The following is a 15484-nucleotide window of genomic DNA, read 5'->3' as shown; positions in this document are numbered from 1 at the left end:
AACATTCATGTGTTCACTGGAGCAGCATTTTTAATTTTTTTCAAGAACTTTTCCTTGGCATTCTAACTTGGGTAACTGGGTAACTTGGGTAACACAACACTTACTAATTTAGTTCACTGTCTTATACAGGTGGCATGATTCACAGCACCCCAAAACAATTCTAATAGTAACATCAAAAATCACTGATCACAGATCACCATAACAAATACAACAATAATAAAAAAAAGTTTGAAATATTGGGAGAATTACCAAAAGGTGACACAGAGAAGTGAGCAAGTGCTGCTGGAAAAATGGCACTGATGGACTTGTTTAAAACAGGGTTGCCACAAACATCCAATTTGCAAAAAACATAGTATCTGTGAAGCACAATAAAGTGAAATGCAAAACAAGGCGTGCCTGGGCCTTCCTGTACCTACCTGTGCCTACCTGTGCCTGCCTGTGCCTGCCTGTACCAGGCATGACCATGTATTATCTGAGCATATCAAAAGAGACAATTCAAGGGAATAGAGTTTGCTAATAAAGAAGAGAGAACAGTAAAATCTATTTTACTTTCAACTTAATTCATGTGCTTTAATTTCAAGGGCCACAATTGTTAGGAACATTCAAGAGGTTGGTAAAATGTGTAATGAATTATTATTGGAGTGAAATTATGGCATTTCAATTTTTTAAATGTGGAGTTATGTTACTCTTGGTTTGCAATCTTGGAAGTTCCCCAGGAGGGTACTGGCCCCTGTACATGGAGGGCAGAGAGAGACAGAAGAAAGAGGCAAATCATTTCAGACTGGTAGGTGGCAGTTTAATAAGCAAGGGAACTTACATGCAAAAGAGGTTTGTCTGAGTAGGTGCAAGATGGGCAGATCTTGGCACCTGCCTTCCAGAATCCATATATAAAAGTTTATAGAGGATTTAAAACTGGGTTCAGTCACATAAACCACCCAGGTGGTCTCAACAACAAATTACTTTTTCAAGGTTACGTCTTTGAAGCAACTCCTAGTGTGGAAAAGGTGGGCAGAACTTACATCCTAAGACAGGGGAGGGGGTGAGGAACCTCTGATTGCCCAGGGCAAGTTCAAGGGCCAAAGGGCAGTCACATCTTGATGACCTTCTCCAACAGTTACAAATTCAAAGGAAAAGAAACATGTTAAAAACATATTAAATGCTGCTTTACTAGGGTAGAGTGGAAGTCCTGGGCAGTTTTGATTGCTTTATGCTTTGCTCACTTTAGAATACACTTTAAGGATTTCCTTAGATAAAACTGAAATTAAGAAGAGAAAATACCTCTGTTTTAAAGTTAGCTCTATGACAGTTTCAGAGTGTGGATACAGACAAAAACATGAACAAGATGATTTTGGAGTACAGCAATTATAGGCCTAAGTAGAATAATAGAACAAGGAAAATTTAATTAAATTCAATAACATGTCAATTATGTGGCACTGTAATAGGATATGTTTAACAAAAAATAAATTTTTTTGTGAAATTAGATCAATTGGTCTTAAAATGTTTTAAAAACATTTGATTTGTTAAAGAACTAAAAATCTGGAACATTATGCAATGTCTTGTAGATGATTCAAGATCATTGTTATGAACATCAGTTACCTTCACCTCATTAGGCCTTAGTAGTCATATTTACCACTCCAATATTGTCCACAGATTTGGCCCATCTGTGGGATTTGTCCTGCTGTAGGTACATGGGGATTATTCTTGACTTCTGTCCTCTGCATATGACCTTGCAGTGACTTCTAGTCCGAAATGCAGTGCCCTGTCCCATGCATGTTAGGTTTGGTCAAACAACTGGTTCTGGCAAGTGCAATATGGTAGGTCTCATGAGGTCCTAACAAATATTGTCTATTTCTACTTGCTTTCTTATGCTATTATTAGCTATCAAAAGAGGAATGCACCCTGGATAGCTGCTGGTCCCAGAATGAGACCTGTAGAGAACACTGGAACCCAGTCCACAGCCTGAAGCCCAGCCCAGCTGACCCACAGCCTGAAGCATAGCTGTCCTGGCTGCCCCATAGATCTGTGGGCAAGAAGAGTAAATATTCTTATTTTTATTGCATATTAAATATGTTATAATGTAAATTCCTGTTGCTGTTCCTGTAAGCCACTGAATTTCAGCGATAGCTCTCTAATACACAAAGACAGTCTGCATAAGCCCAAAACTCATTCTGGTGACTTCAGCTTACATTAATCTTTAAGTCATGAAAAAATCATGAAGCTTGTTATTGAAATCTGATGGTGGCAGAAGTCACTTAGATTTTTATACATGAATAATGCAGAATGGAGTTGTTGGAGAAATTCCTGAGTATTTTTCTAGATGAAGGATCAGCCTTACCTATTGTGTCAGTCTGCTCAGGCAGCTGTAAGAAGATATCATGTACAGGGTGGCTTCAACAACAGACATTTATTTCTCACAGTTCTGGGGGATGCGAAGTCCAAGGTCAAGGTGCCAACAGATTTGGTTTTTGGTAACAGCCCTCTCCCTGGCTTGAAGACACAGGCCTTTTCTCTGCGTCCTTACATGGAAGATCTGGTCTTTTGTTTCCTTTTGATAAAGACACTAAGCCCGTCACTGGAGCCCCACCCTCACGACCTCATTTAAACCTAATTATCTCTCAAAGATCTCATCTCTAAATGCCACCATACTGGGAGTTATAACTTCAACATGTGAATTCTGAGGGAACACAAATAATCAGTCTATAACACTTACGTCTTGATTAGACATTTCCAGAAGTATCCACTGTCACTAACAAATTCTGCTACTATAATGCTTTTTATTTCACAACTAGAAATAAAGTTTAAATTGAATACACTTATAGAAAAAAAATATTCTTTTTTGGTAGATTGTTTCCAAAATTGCCAGCAAGAATACCTCCCATCCATGTACACGTATGCAGTTTCTCTCATCAAGAGATAGGGTTAATATTCCTTTCCTTAATCTATGCTGCCATGTGAGTTGCTTTGACCCAAAGAATGTGGCAAAGACGACACTGTATCAGTTCTGGGACTAGGGCATAAGGGACCTGACAGCTTCCACTTTTGCCGTTCAGTCTCAAGCAGTTCCATCCACCCCAGCTGAAGTACCAGACATGCAACTGAGGCGATCTTAAATACCCCGTGACAGACAGCCCAGCTCTCAGTGGAAGGCAGTTACACACGTTACCTCACCTGACACTACCTGCACCCGAAGAACCATCCAACTGAAAATAGCCAATCCAAAAAATCAGGAAACCAAGAAACCATTTTTGTTCTATGCCACTAAGTTTTGCAAAACAATTGAAACTTCATTTAATTAAAATAGAGTATCAGAACATTTCTGAGAATTTGAATTGGAAAGAGTACAATGAAGGCAGGGAAAGGACCCAGAATTCTGAGCCTAGGGTGTCTGAAGCAGAAGTTTACTTTCTTCAGAGTTTGTTTTGTTATTCTGCGGAAGTTTCGTGAGAAGAGAGACTAGCCTGATCCACATCTTTGTTTTGGAGCCCTGTACCATACAATTCAAATGTTTCCAGCCCTTGTGTTCTGCTATAGTATTTTTAGTGTCATATATTCAAATTGCCAAGTCATAAGAAAACCACAAAATAAAGAGAATTCAACTTTCTTTGACTTGGCCGGCATCCCGCATGAAACAGCTACGGATAACATCTGACTGGACTTGAATAGGAAATATATTGGACTGCAAGGGCCTCAATTTTCCAAAACTCTCATCTTCACACATGCGTTTCATGCAGAATAACTTGCTCTGTATGTGAAGAGAGAAACATCTATGGATTGGTAAGTGGATCTCAACGTAGGACTTGACATGCCTGTGACCTTCTTCTCAGTGAGATTCTGAGAATGCATGCATCAACAATTCTTTTTATGACCACTAGGATTGTAACTCTGGGAGTTAAGCCTGGAGAGAAGCACACAAAAAAGAGAAAACGAAACAATAATTTTTTAAAAGGATAAATCAGGTATCTATAGTTGGCATTGCTTTAAATTTTATCTTTTGAGAAAAATGTATGCTTCTAGCTTACTAACAACCAAGTCAAAAAACACATTTTCTCATAGCAAATAGAAATCTCAGGAATTTGCACATGTTTAAACAAGGTGTAAATTTTCTGCCCATCATTTCTTGAAGAAATTAAAATTCGAAATACAAAAGGACTTTTTTGGGTTCTTTTTGTTGCAAAAAATTCGAGTTTAAATAGTCTACATTTTCTTTGTAAAAACAGAAACAGATGGAGGAGAAAATGTCTTTTACTTCATTGAGCATTTTAACAATGCACAAAAAGATGTGGTAGGGGTCTACAAAATGGCAATGATTCAGCAAATAGTTACTTAAAAGTCGAAAGGAATCTGTTATACATTAAGAATACACAGCCACTGTTTACTTCACCAAATAGCATTGGAAAAGAGGAAGCTAATGCAGTGCTGTTAACAGAGTGATTTAATCATATTTTATAGTGTGAGTAACGAAAGCCAATTGGGACTTTTAGAAGATGACATGGTTATATTTATGCTTTAGAAAGACCATTCTGGAAACAATGCAGAGAGTGGGTCAGAGACACGCACAAGTGGAAGGAGGCCTTCTGCAGTGGTCCAGGCCAGAAATGAAGGGGACTTCAACTCAGCCTCTAGGGATGGAGAGAAGCAGTCAGACAACTTTCGTCTGGGATCCTTTGTTCTGCCTTTCCAAATAACCAAAGCTCTTGCTTCTGATGTGAGGGTTCAAATGTCACCTTACCAGAAAGGTCCACCCTGACCACCCTGGTAAATAGCTTATCTATCACTTCCTTTCTCCTTTAAACTGTACCTGTTCCCTCTTTATTTTTTCATAATGCTTATTTTCCCCTGATATATCTGTCCATTTTCTATCTCTCTTCATTACAAGGTAAGCTCCTTGAGGCCAAGAATTTTGGGTCACTGTAGCATCCTGGTCCCTAGAAGATTTCCTGGTACTCTGCAACTCCAGTTATGGAAAAGATCGACAGCTCTGGCATCTTTTTGGAGCCTATTAAACATGCAGAATTCCAAAACTACTGAATTAGTAGCCAGACAAGATCTCAGGTGATTTGTATACACATTAAAGTCTGTGAAGCACTAGGCTAGCACACTTTAGATCCTCAGTAAATATCAGATGACAGAATGAGTTAAAATAGACAGAAGATGGTAATCAGCTGATTGTAATAGACTGAGTTAGAGGGAGAAGGCAAGGATGGTAAATGAGTTTCTGGGTTTCTGGATCACGGAGGGTGATGAGATCACTCAGTAGGATGGACAACACCAGGCATAAGCAAAGGTATGGGTGGGGAGATGGGAAGTCAACTTTGCATATTTGGAATTTGGTTCTCTGATGAACAGCCAGTAGGTAACTGAATTTAGAAACCTAAAGTTTAAAAGGGAGATCAAGATTAGATACACAGATTTTCTAAAGACATAGAGTAGAACAATTCAGAGACACTTAAACTTTGCATGTCTCCCAATTACATCTCGGCCAGATGGAGATAAACAGGCGAACTCGCAAAAAACTGCAATTTAAATGATAAACTAACAGGAAAAGTGGTTTCGGCTGAAATTCCCATGGACTTCATTTTGCCCATTTGGATGCACTCACAATTTGGAAGGAGAGAAGACTCCCTGCTACTCATTACCCAACATACTGAATCATTTTAATCTACTGTTTATATTACTAGTCTATATTGGCTGATACTAAATAAATTTTGTAGTCGTCGTTAACTGCTTGATGCTAAGATTGGGAGAGACCAATCTTCTTAGGGCTGTTCTGAAACTCCTGACTTAGCTCTGTATACATTATACTCTAGGCGGGTAATCAGAATAAATATTTAGGGGCAATTCTTTCAGCTTCACTGAAGCATTTCACTTAATTGATTACTTTTGGCTTTTATAGATAATGAGGACTCCCCAGTTGTAAATTGCTCAGATGACTATTCTCAGTGGATGATGATATAATTGAACAATAATTTTTGTTTCAAATGAGAACTGTACGCAAACAATGGGATGCTTCCACTTGCCTGTTGACAAAGTAATTTAGGAAAACTACATAATTCTAGTATCAAAAAGCAGCAGGTATAAGAGAGGATACTAGTGGTTGTGTGGTCAGTTTTTATTTTCACTTTTAATTCAGCCAACCCATTAAAAAAAACAATGCCTGCTAGAATGAAGGCAAGCTGGTGTGTTTATTGGTCTCTGTGAGTATCTTAAGGGCTTCAATTTGTTAGCGTGTATCAAACAGTGCACTTTTTCTAACTTTGCTTTTATTATTTCACATCTGGGAATTTCTCTTACAGAAATACTCCAAAATAGGAAAAAAATATTCATTACTTAGTAACATGTTGACTTTGATTAATGAGCCCTCTCCCCACCTTTCGAGGATTTTTTTTTTTTTGCTGTCTTGAATTAATAAGCAAAAAAAAATTTTTTTAACTGTCTTTTCTCTCAGGTTTTAGAATCTCAGTTCTGCACTTTCTTGCATAAGGAAGAGTAAGATGAATAAAAAGAAATATCCAGGCTTTGGGAGAAAATAGACAACATGATGCTACTGAAGTTGGAGCCGTCAGTAAGCTCCAAGGAAGTGGACACCTTAGGCAATCAAAAGACTCAGAAAGGGACAGGGATCAGTGAAGTGTGCATATGCAATGAGGGCAGATCACGTTTAACACAGAATGACTACAGACCACAGTTGTGGCACGGCCTCCCTGCAGGATTCCTGAGGACTTGGGCTCCGCTGCTCTGATGCTCAGGGGCCCAGGGCCCATCACCTTCATCCTCCTGGATTGCTTATCTTTTATAATTCCCAAGGAAGGCTGGGATTTCCCTGTGCCCTTAAAAAAATGGTTGGAATTTTGCAAAATCTTCAAAATCTGAGGGGTCTTTTGCCCAAAGAGGCACTGTCATTACCTGCTTAGTGTTTAGTATTTTGATCTTATAAATCTACTAAACATATTTAATCAAAGTTCCTAACTATTCAGTCAAAATCGTAATAAAAGCACATTCTCTTAAGTGTTCGAAACCTCTAAAGGTACACACGTCACATAAATGATCACAATGAGACCTATTTAAAAACTATTTCTATCTATATATACACATATGTTAAAAAAAGTATTACAGTCACATGCTTAGCTTGGCTTCTTTCAAAGCAGAACCTGATAAAAAGGCTTGTAGGCAGGTTGTTTATTTGGAGATGATGCCAGGGAGCTAGAGGGAGGGACAAGCAGTGTGGAGTAAAGGAGGTGAAAGGCTGATCACAGATGCCTTATGTTGGTCACCACACTTGACACCTGATGCTAAGTTCCAGAGGATGCTCTGAATTACCTTATGTTTCCATCTCACAACTCCAGTTTGCTCAGGAAACAAAAGCACTTCCATCCTCATTGGACAAGAATGGCCACACCAGTGTTAATTCTTCCCAGCTTCTGGGATGTGCAGTGGTGGGTACCATGTGGAATCTCTCATGACAGGAAATGAGAGTTCTATGACTTGAGCCCTCATTTGGTGGTCGTGTAAATTTTTAGGATTATTGCCAAATTAGGAAAACCTCTATTTTTTTTTAACTTAGGAGCTATAAGATTTCACTCTTGTGAGTTACAAAGCTTAAATGTTCTTTGAGTGGATCAAAGTAACGGGTTTGTTATTGATATTGTTGTGCTATAGACTGAACGTTATTTTTTAATCAATAGCATTATTTTGTGGTAAATCTTCAAGAAATGTAAATACTTTCCCATGTGTTCATATGATTTATTCCTTTTTATCAGACTATGAAATAATCCAAGAATCTAGGCATTACTTCTATGTGTGTGACTGCTGGTGGATGAAGCTGCTCCCATCACTTGTAGGCACAGACGACCCATGACCCAAGAAGCACCTGGAAGGATGGAGCTGCAGTTGCTCACAGAGAAAACTAGCTCAACAGCCTACTCTTGGACAGGTTTCTCTTCTCCACTCTGCTATCTCTAGTTCCCTCACCATTTCTCTGGAATCACTTGCCAAAATAAACTTCTTGCTTGTAAGCACTTGTCTCTCAGGCTCTGCTTTTTGGGAAAATGGAAGTGAAGACAGTTGGGTGGCAAATTCATGTAGGACCACATAGGTGATTTAAGACTTTGTAAGACTTTGACCTTCTTCAAGTGCAGGATTTTGGACCAAGGTGAGAGATGATCTAACTCAAAAAAAGAAGAAATTAAGGAAAAAGAGATAGAGAAGGGCTCGATCAGTCAGTGACTGCAGACAGCTGTTTGCCTCCACAGGCAAAAGTGCAAACTCACAATCTCCAGTCCTTATAATCTCAGGAGAGTCTGAACCGAGATTTGCAACAGCCATGCTTAAGTCCCTCCTGTCCTGTGGAGAGTAAGAAACCATGCCCTTTTCCTCAGATTGGTACCAGTAAAGTGGCTAAAGTCCTAAGGAGGCTCTTGGGAATTTGTGGAATGGATGCAGAATGAAGCAGATTGTAAATGAGACCCCTTCATTTTAACCCTCTCAACCCCTGGATGTTACTACCACTCATAAAAGCAGAAAGCACTTTAAATACAAAAGGATGCAATCCACTCGAGAAAATTTTGTTAATACTGAGAAGCTGGCTTCTTACTTGATGTTTCTGTAAATAGTTTTTACAGACTGTTTCCCAAGACTTAGTATTTAAGAATCTGATGCTGGAACTCCCCAAAATATGCATTTATTTTTTTTTTGTAGAAACATATGAAATTGTGATGCTTATATTATTACCCTTCAAATACTATAGTGATATATTGTATTTTACCACAACATAGGGTTCCCCCCCTCCCCAGTGCAGTGCTAAAAGATGAGGATGCTGGTTTCTGTGACCGTTCAAACAAAAATGTGCTACAGTATGTCAGACAATTTTAGGTGAACCTCTTTTGGAATATCAACAATAACTTGGATGCAAAATGCTTCTTTTTCCTCTTCTCATGGACAATTTGATCATCCAGGATATTTTATTTAACTTTGTACGGCAAATGTTATATTTTGTTTAAACCTATAAAGTCAATTTTTGTGTAACTTAGATTACAATTTTGTGTATCTTATTTTAATTGAATTTTGTGTAATTTATGGTCATGAGCCAGGAAAAGATTTTACTAACAATGCTAACAGTGTAGCCTGTGGCAGTGTCATGGACACAGGTAGAAGGCACAAGACACTGGGGTTGGAGACAAAGGACTTTTTTACTCAAGGCACAGCCAACAGGATGAACTTTATGTTTGCATCAATGCTCCTCCTCCCTGCCCTCCACCAAGTCCACAGGGAAGAGACGCAGGTGAGCACACATGGATGTAGAACATGCAGTGAGTCTGTCTCACAACCAGAGAATCCAGAGTTTAGGAAACCTCAATCTTTTATAAGGAGATTACAAGCAAATTGGCTCAATCTTTGCACCAAAGAGGGACATTATCTTTATTCTACTGATGGTAAGCAAATTTGCCTTCTGCTTGGAGACAGACATTATTTCTGTCTTCTAAGGCTGTTCACTATACAAATAGCCTTGAAAGAACAGTCTGGCACAAAAAGTTGTCAATGCCTCTGCTTACAAGATGTGAAGAAATGTGAGAGACATAACATTGTGTTATAATTGGTTTTTGTAATAGAAATAATTTTTGCTCATACCAAAAAAAAAAAGAGCACCTTAGAAAAGTATATAAAATAAACAAGAATTTTTCACACAAATGAGATCATGGAATTCTTTATGTGTGACTTAAAACAACAAAAATGTGTTGTCTCACAGTTCAAGAGGCCAGAAGTCCAAAATCAAGATATGGACAGGGCCATGCTCCCGGTGAAAACGTCGGAGAGAAATCCTTCCCTCTTCTAGCTTCTGGCAGTGGCCATCAGTCCTTGGTCCCAATTCCCCATCTCTGCCTCTGTTGTCACATTCTCCCTCTGTGCCTGTGTCCAAATTTCCCTCTTCCTGTAGGACACCAGTCCTATTAGACTAGTGCCACCCTAATCCTAATGACCTCACCTTAGCTTGATTACATCTGCAATGACCCTATTTTCACATAAGGTCACATTCAGGGTTAGGCTGTCAATGTGTCTTGGTGGGGGAACACCATTCAACCCACAACAGGTGTCTTTTTCTAATTCACATAAAGGTACTCTCTGCTTGGGCCTGGGGGCTGCATCCACCCCAGAGGTGGTCTTTGTGCATATTAGAAACAGGATGCTCTGTTTTGTGTAGTTGTGAGTGCTTGCCATGCGATCTTCTCTCGGGAAAGTGTGTGTGCTGGGTGCTCAGAGAGATGATGGATGACAAGACTGTCCTGAAGAGTCTCAGAGCCCAGAAGGAGCTTTCCTGTACTGTCTCTCCTCCTGTGTAGCTGGATAATAAGCCCCAACACCATGTGATTTCTCCTTGTGATCTGGAAGAGTCTAACATATGAAAGAGTCTAACTTCTAAATATACACACTAAAGAAGCCTTATGAGCTCAACTGGTTGCCCCCTCCCAGGGCTTCTTCCTTCCCTGCCACCCTCCATGTGATCACCAGAGAACTGCTTCTCCTCACAAGGAACATCTGGCGCTCTTCTGCTTAAGACCCTCCCCTGGCTGGTGAGCCCCCGCCTGCAGGGTGGGTGCAAGTGGCAACCCCACCCTACTGCGGACAACTCAGAACTGCTTGCTCTTGTAAAGCAAGCTGTTTCTTGGCTCTGGGTTTTGTTCAGGCTGTTCCTTCCAGCCTGAGGCACCCTGTCCTTCTTTATCATCTGGAGGGGAAATCTTTTTTCATATTGAATAAATTTGACATGTAACCTTGTATAAATCACAGGTATATAGTGTGTTGCTTTGATACATCTATATATTATAATATGGTTGTTCTTGTAATGATATTTATCACATTACATAGTTACAGAAGAGTATTATTGTCTATACTCAATATACAAACATTAAATCTTTATGGCTTATTTAGTACTTGTTACAAATTTGTCAACTTAAGCACCATCAATCTTATCTTCCACTCCTAATCTCTGGTAACCACCATTTTACTTTTTATTTTTTAAGTTTGACTTTGTTTAGATTCCACATATAAGTGATATCATACAGTATTTGTCTTTCTGTTTCTGATATCTCATTTAGCATCATGTGTTCATGGTTCATCAATGTTGTCTCAAATGGCAGGGCACCCTCCTTTTTAATGGCTAAATAATATTCCATGGTGCGTATATATACCAACTCTTTTTTATCCAGTCATCTGCTGATGGGCAGTTGAGTTGTTTCCATATCTTGGCTATGGTGAATAATGCTGCAACCATGGAAGTGCATATATCTCATTTAACTCCTGTTTTCATTTCCTTTGCATATATTTTTAGAAGTGGAATTGCTGGATCATATCATATTTTATATTTTTTTGAGGAATCTTCTTATTGTTTTACATAGTGGTTGCAACAATTTACATTCCCATAAACAGTGCCCAAGGATTCTCTTTTTATCACATCTTTGTCAGCACCCATTATCCCTTGTCTTCTTGATGATAGCCACTCTAAAACATGTGAGGTGATATCTTGTGATTTTTATTTGCATTTCTCTGACAATTACAGATGTTGAACATCTTCTCATGTGCCTGCTGGCCATTTGGGTGTAGTCTTTAGAAAAATGTCTATTTAGCTCTTTTGCCCATTTTTGTTATTTAAGGTCTTTATTTATTTTGGATATTAACTCCTTATCTGACATATGATTTACAAAAATTTTCTTCCATTCTGTAGGCTGTTTTCATTTTGTTAATTGTTTCTTTTACTGTGCAGAAGCTTTTGAGTTTGATGTAGCCCCATTTGCTGCTGTTGTGATCACAGAATCCTTAAACTCACCTTTTGTGACTAATTCTGTATTTTAAGCATTCTATATTAGGACATTAAGATATATCTTAATATTTTATACACATATATAAAACCATTATACAGATGTTTCATAATTTATTAAATCAATCCCTGATCAGTGAATATTTAATTTTTACAAGTTTTTGCTATTACCAACAGTGTTAGACTAAACTTCCTTATACTTGTTTTGAGTACTTTCTAGAGTATAGATGTATGATTCACAACTAGGAGGATGTGTGATTCACTATTGGGTCAAAGAGTAGGTGGGATTTTAATTTGAGGGCAATTAAATAGATCTATTAGAAACTGCATCATTTTTTGTTCTGTTTCCTTACATCTTTGTCATGTTTGGGTGCTATCAATGTGATAGACGGAATAATGGTTCCCCAAAGATGTCCAGGTCATAACCACCAGAACCTGTGACTATGTTATCTTACATCGCAAAAGGGACTTTGCGGGTGTTATCCAGTTAAGGATCATAAGATGGGAGATCATCTTGGATTATCTAGGTGGGCCCCATGCAATCACAAGTGTTTCTATAAGTGAAAGGAACAGAGAGAAGGAGAAATGATGAGAGGAGAAGGGGTAGTCCTGATGTAGATGCTGCCTGCGGGCCATGGGTCAAGTTGTGTGGGCAGGCTCTGGGAGCTAAAAAAGACAAGGAAACAAATTCTTCCCTAGAGTCTCCAAAAGGAACACAACTCTGCCAAGACCCAATGAAACTCATTTCAGACTTCAAACCTCCAGAACAGTAACATAATAAACGTGTGTTGTTTCAAGCCATTTAGTTTATAGCACTTTGCTCCAGCAGCAATAGAAAACTAAGACATTCAGATTATCTAATACTTGCCAATATAACCAGCAAGAGGCAGCATCTCATTTTTAAAATTTGTATTATTCAAATATGAGTGAAACTGTCCTTCTTTAGTGTGTTATTGTGTATTTTTTTTGGTTAGTCTTTTCATACTCTATTAAAATATCCCTTGTACTTAGGAAATTATTCATTTTTCATAATGCTGGAAGCATTTTTACTATTCTGTTGTTTAGTATGTCTTGTAATGACATTCCTGATATGCCTGTTTTCTTTCTTTCTTTCTTTCTTTCTTTCTTTTTTTTGCTAGAAGTTACATGTATGGTTTTTTTCTTTTCTTTTTGGCTTCTGAATTCATGTCAGCCATAGATTTTTTTTTCCTTTCTAAAGTATAAGAAGTTCTAGCAATGTTTTTATTCTGTTACTTTTAATGGTTTTAGCTCTAAATCTTTGTTGCTGTACCCTAAGTGCCTAGGATAGAGCCTGGACAAAAAGTAAGTACTTGAAAACTTGTGTTTAACAAATAAAAATATGAGTTGATCTATGATTTATTTGGATGCAGGCAGCTTCATTCATTAAATATTTCAAATGGCTTGATAGTCTTCAGAAAACTATTCAAAACATAGATTTTACTCAGTTTAAATGATTACTTTGCATTTTATTAAATCCTGATACATTTTTGTATCTATGTCTGGACTTTGTTTTATGTTGTATTGCTGTCTTTGATTATACTTACACCATATCTAACTGTTCTAACTTTTATAGCTTCATTACAGAATAAGCCCTTACAGTTAAAACAAAAGCTTACAGTTAAAACTACTCTTCACATTGTTTCAAAAATTCTTGCATTTTCTCCTTGATAAAATGTAGTATCACTTTCAAAAACATTCCCTTCTCTAAAATAATCCCCTTATTATTTTTAATTTTGAGGAAAATTATTTTTGAACCCCAAACAGAACTTACATAATAAGGTTTTAGCTTTGGGGAGCAGAACTCTCTTTTAAGTGTAGAATTCACTTATAAATATGGCTTTGCATATAGCTTTGAAAATATAATATGCAAAAATTATGACTTTCTATAATTACATTGAAAGATAAGTATGAACCTTGACTATGTTCCTAGATTGGCTCTCAAGTTTGTCCAAATATAATGATAGTTTACTGTAATTCCAGTCAAATGTCAAGATTATCTTTTAAGATGAAAAAATACATTAAATTATCTAGCATGGGATATAAGCATATATAGCTAAGATAATTTGGAAAATGAATTTAGCAAATTCAATTTAAGGTGATTTTGCCTTTCTAGGTATTACATTATGATACATTTATTAGAAATAAAGTGAGTCAAAAAGCATGAGAAGACTGATGGAATAAATAGCTTGGAAATAGAACCTATTCTGTCAATATTTATATAAATTAAGAGTTTGTAAATATGTAATTACAAATCTTTTTTTTCTAAAGCGAAGCTGAAGAAGGGACAAGGACGTGCCCCAAGGGTCTTGCCCCAGGGAGGGGCCCCTGGGGCTGAGAGAGGGGAGACAATCACATATTTGATTAAAGGATAGGGGTGTCAGCCAGACTCCACCACCCATAGCCTCCCACCACACCAGGCACGTAATCCCATGAGAGGCTGACCCCTCAGGCCCCCAAATCCCTACCAAATGAGTAGTCAATGAATGGTTTTGAAGCAACTGACTTCTTTTATTTTGAACAAGCTTATCTATATTCTTTTTTGTTAGACCCTCAAAATTTCATACCTAATCTCTGGAAACTGAATATGATGATGTATCACTCCCAAGATTATGTTATATTACACAGGGCCCAGTTGACCTTAAATTAGGGGGATTATTCAGGCAAACCTAATCTAATCACATGAGTCCTTTTAAAAGCAGAGTTTTCTACTTTATACTACAGCAGAAGAAGTTGGAAACATCTTAGGAACATGGGAATTCAGCTTCCTGGCTTTGAGGGCAGAGCAGGCCAAGAAAGATGTAGTAGGGTGGCTTTAAGTCACTGAAAGAAGTCCCCTGACTGACAGTCAGCAGGGAAATGGGAACCTCAGTCCTACAACTGCATGGAACTCAATTCCATCAACAACCTAAATGAGCTCAGAAGAGAATTCTCCCAGAGAGGAGCCCAGCCTGGGAACTTCTTGCTTTCAGCCTGGTGAGACCCTAAGCAGAGATCCCAGGTGAGTCAACCTGGGGCTCCTGAACTACAGAGCTATCAGCTAATATGTTTGTGTTGCTTTAAGCTACCATGTATGTGGTAATTTGTTATGCAGTAATAGAAAACTTTGTGGCCTAAAACATGTTTTTGGAATGTTTTTAATAAGAAGAAAAGAAAATGTTTATGCTATAGTTAAGTGGAATTATAGGATCCGGAACTTACATATCATTTGCACTCATAAAATGACCCTAGAAAAAAAGAAATATACAAAAATATACATAAACAGTGATTTATATAGTCAGGAGATTGGGGATTGTAGTCATCTTTTGGAGAGTTAACCTCCCATATCCTCTTCTTTGAAAACTATCTATTACCCACAGCTGCTTTTGAAGATCTAGGTTTTAAATGTACCTGCTGGTAGGCACCAGACCCAAGCTAAGCCAACTAAATCCTCTGTTCATGAGAATTTGAAACCAGAATTCATGATAAAACTAAGACTGAGTTAGTCATTTTCTACTACGTACATATACATATACATGTATACTGAAGCAGCAAGAGCAAATTTACAGAGAAAGGAGGTAAAGCTGACAAACAGAAAGGGGAAATGAGATCTTTGTAGCTCCTTACTCTTCCCTTGTAAGTTTCCTCTGTCTTTTCTGGTTCTGGATTTCATGAAAG

Source organism: Vicugna pacos, chromosome 1, assembly GCF_048564905.1.
Source record: "Vicugna pacos chromosome 1, VicPac4, whole genome shotgun sequence".
Taxonomy (NCBI): Eukaryota; Metazoa; Chordata; class Mammalia; order Artiodactyla; family Camelidae; genus Vicugna; species Vicugna pacos.
The sequence above is the reverse complement of the archived record's forward strand: the minus strand, read 5'-3'. Positions refer to the sequence as shown.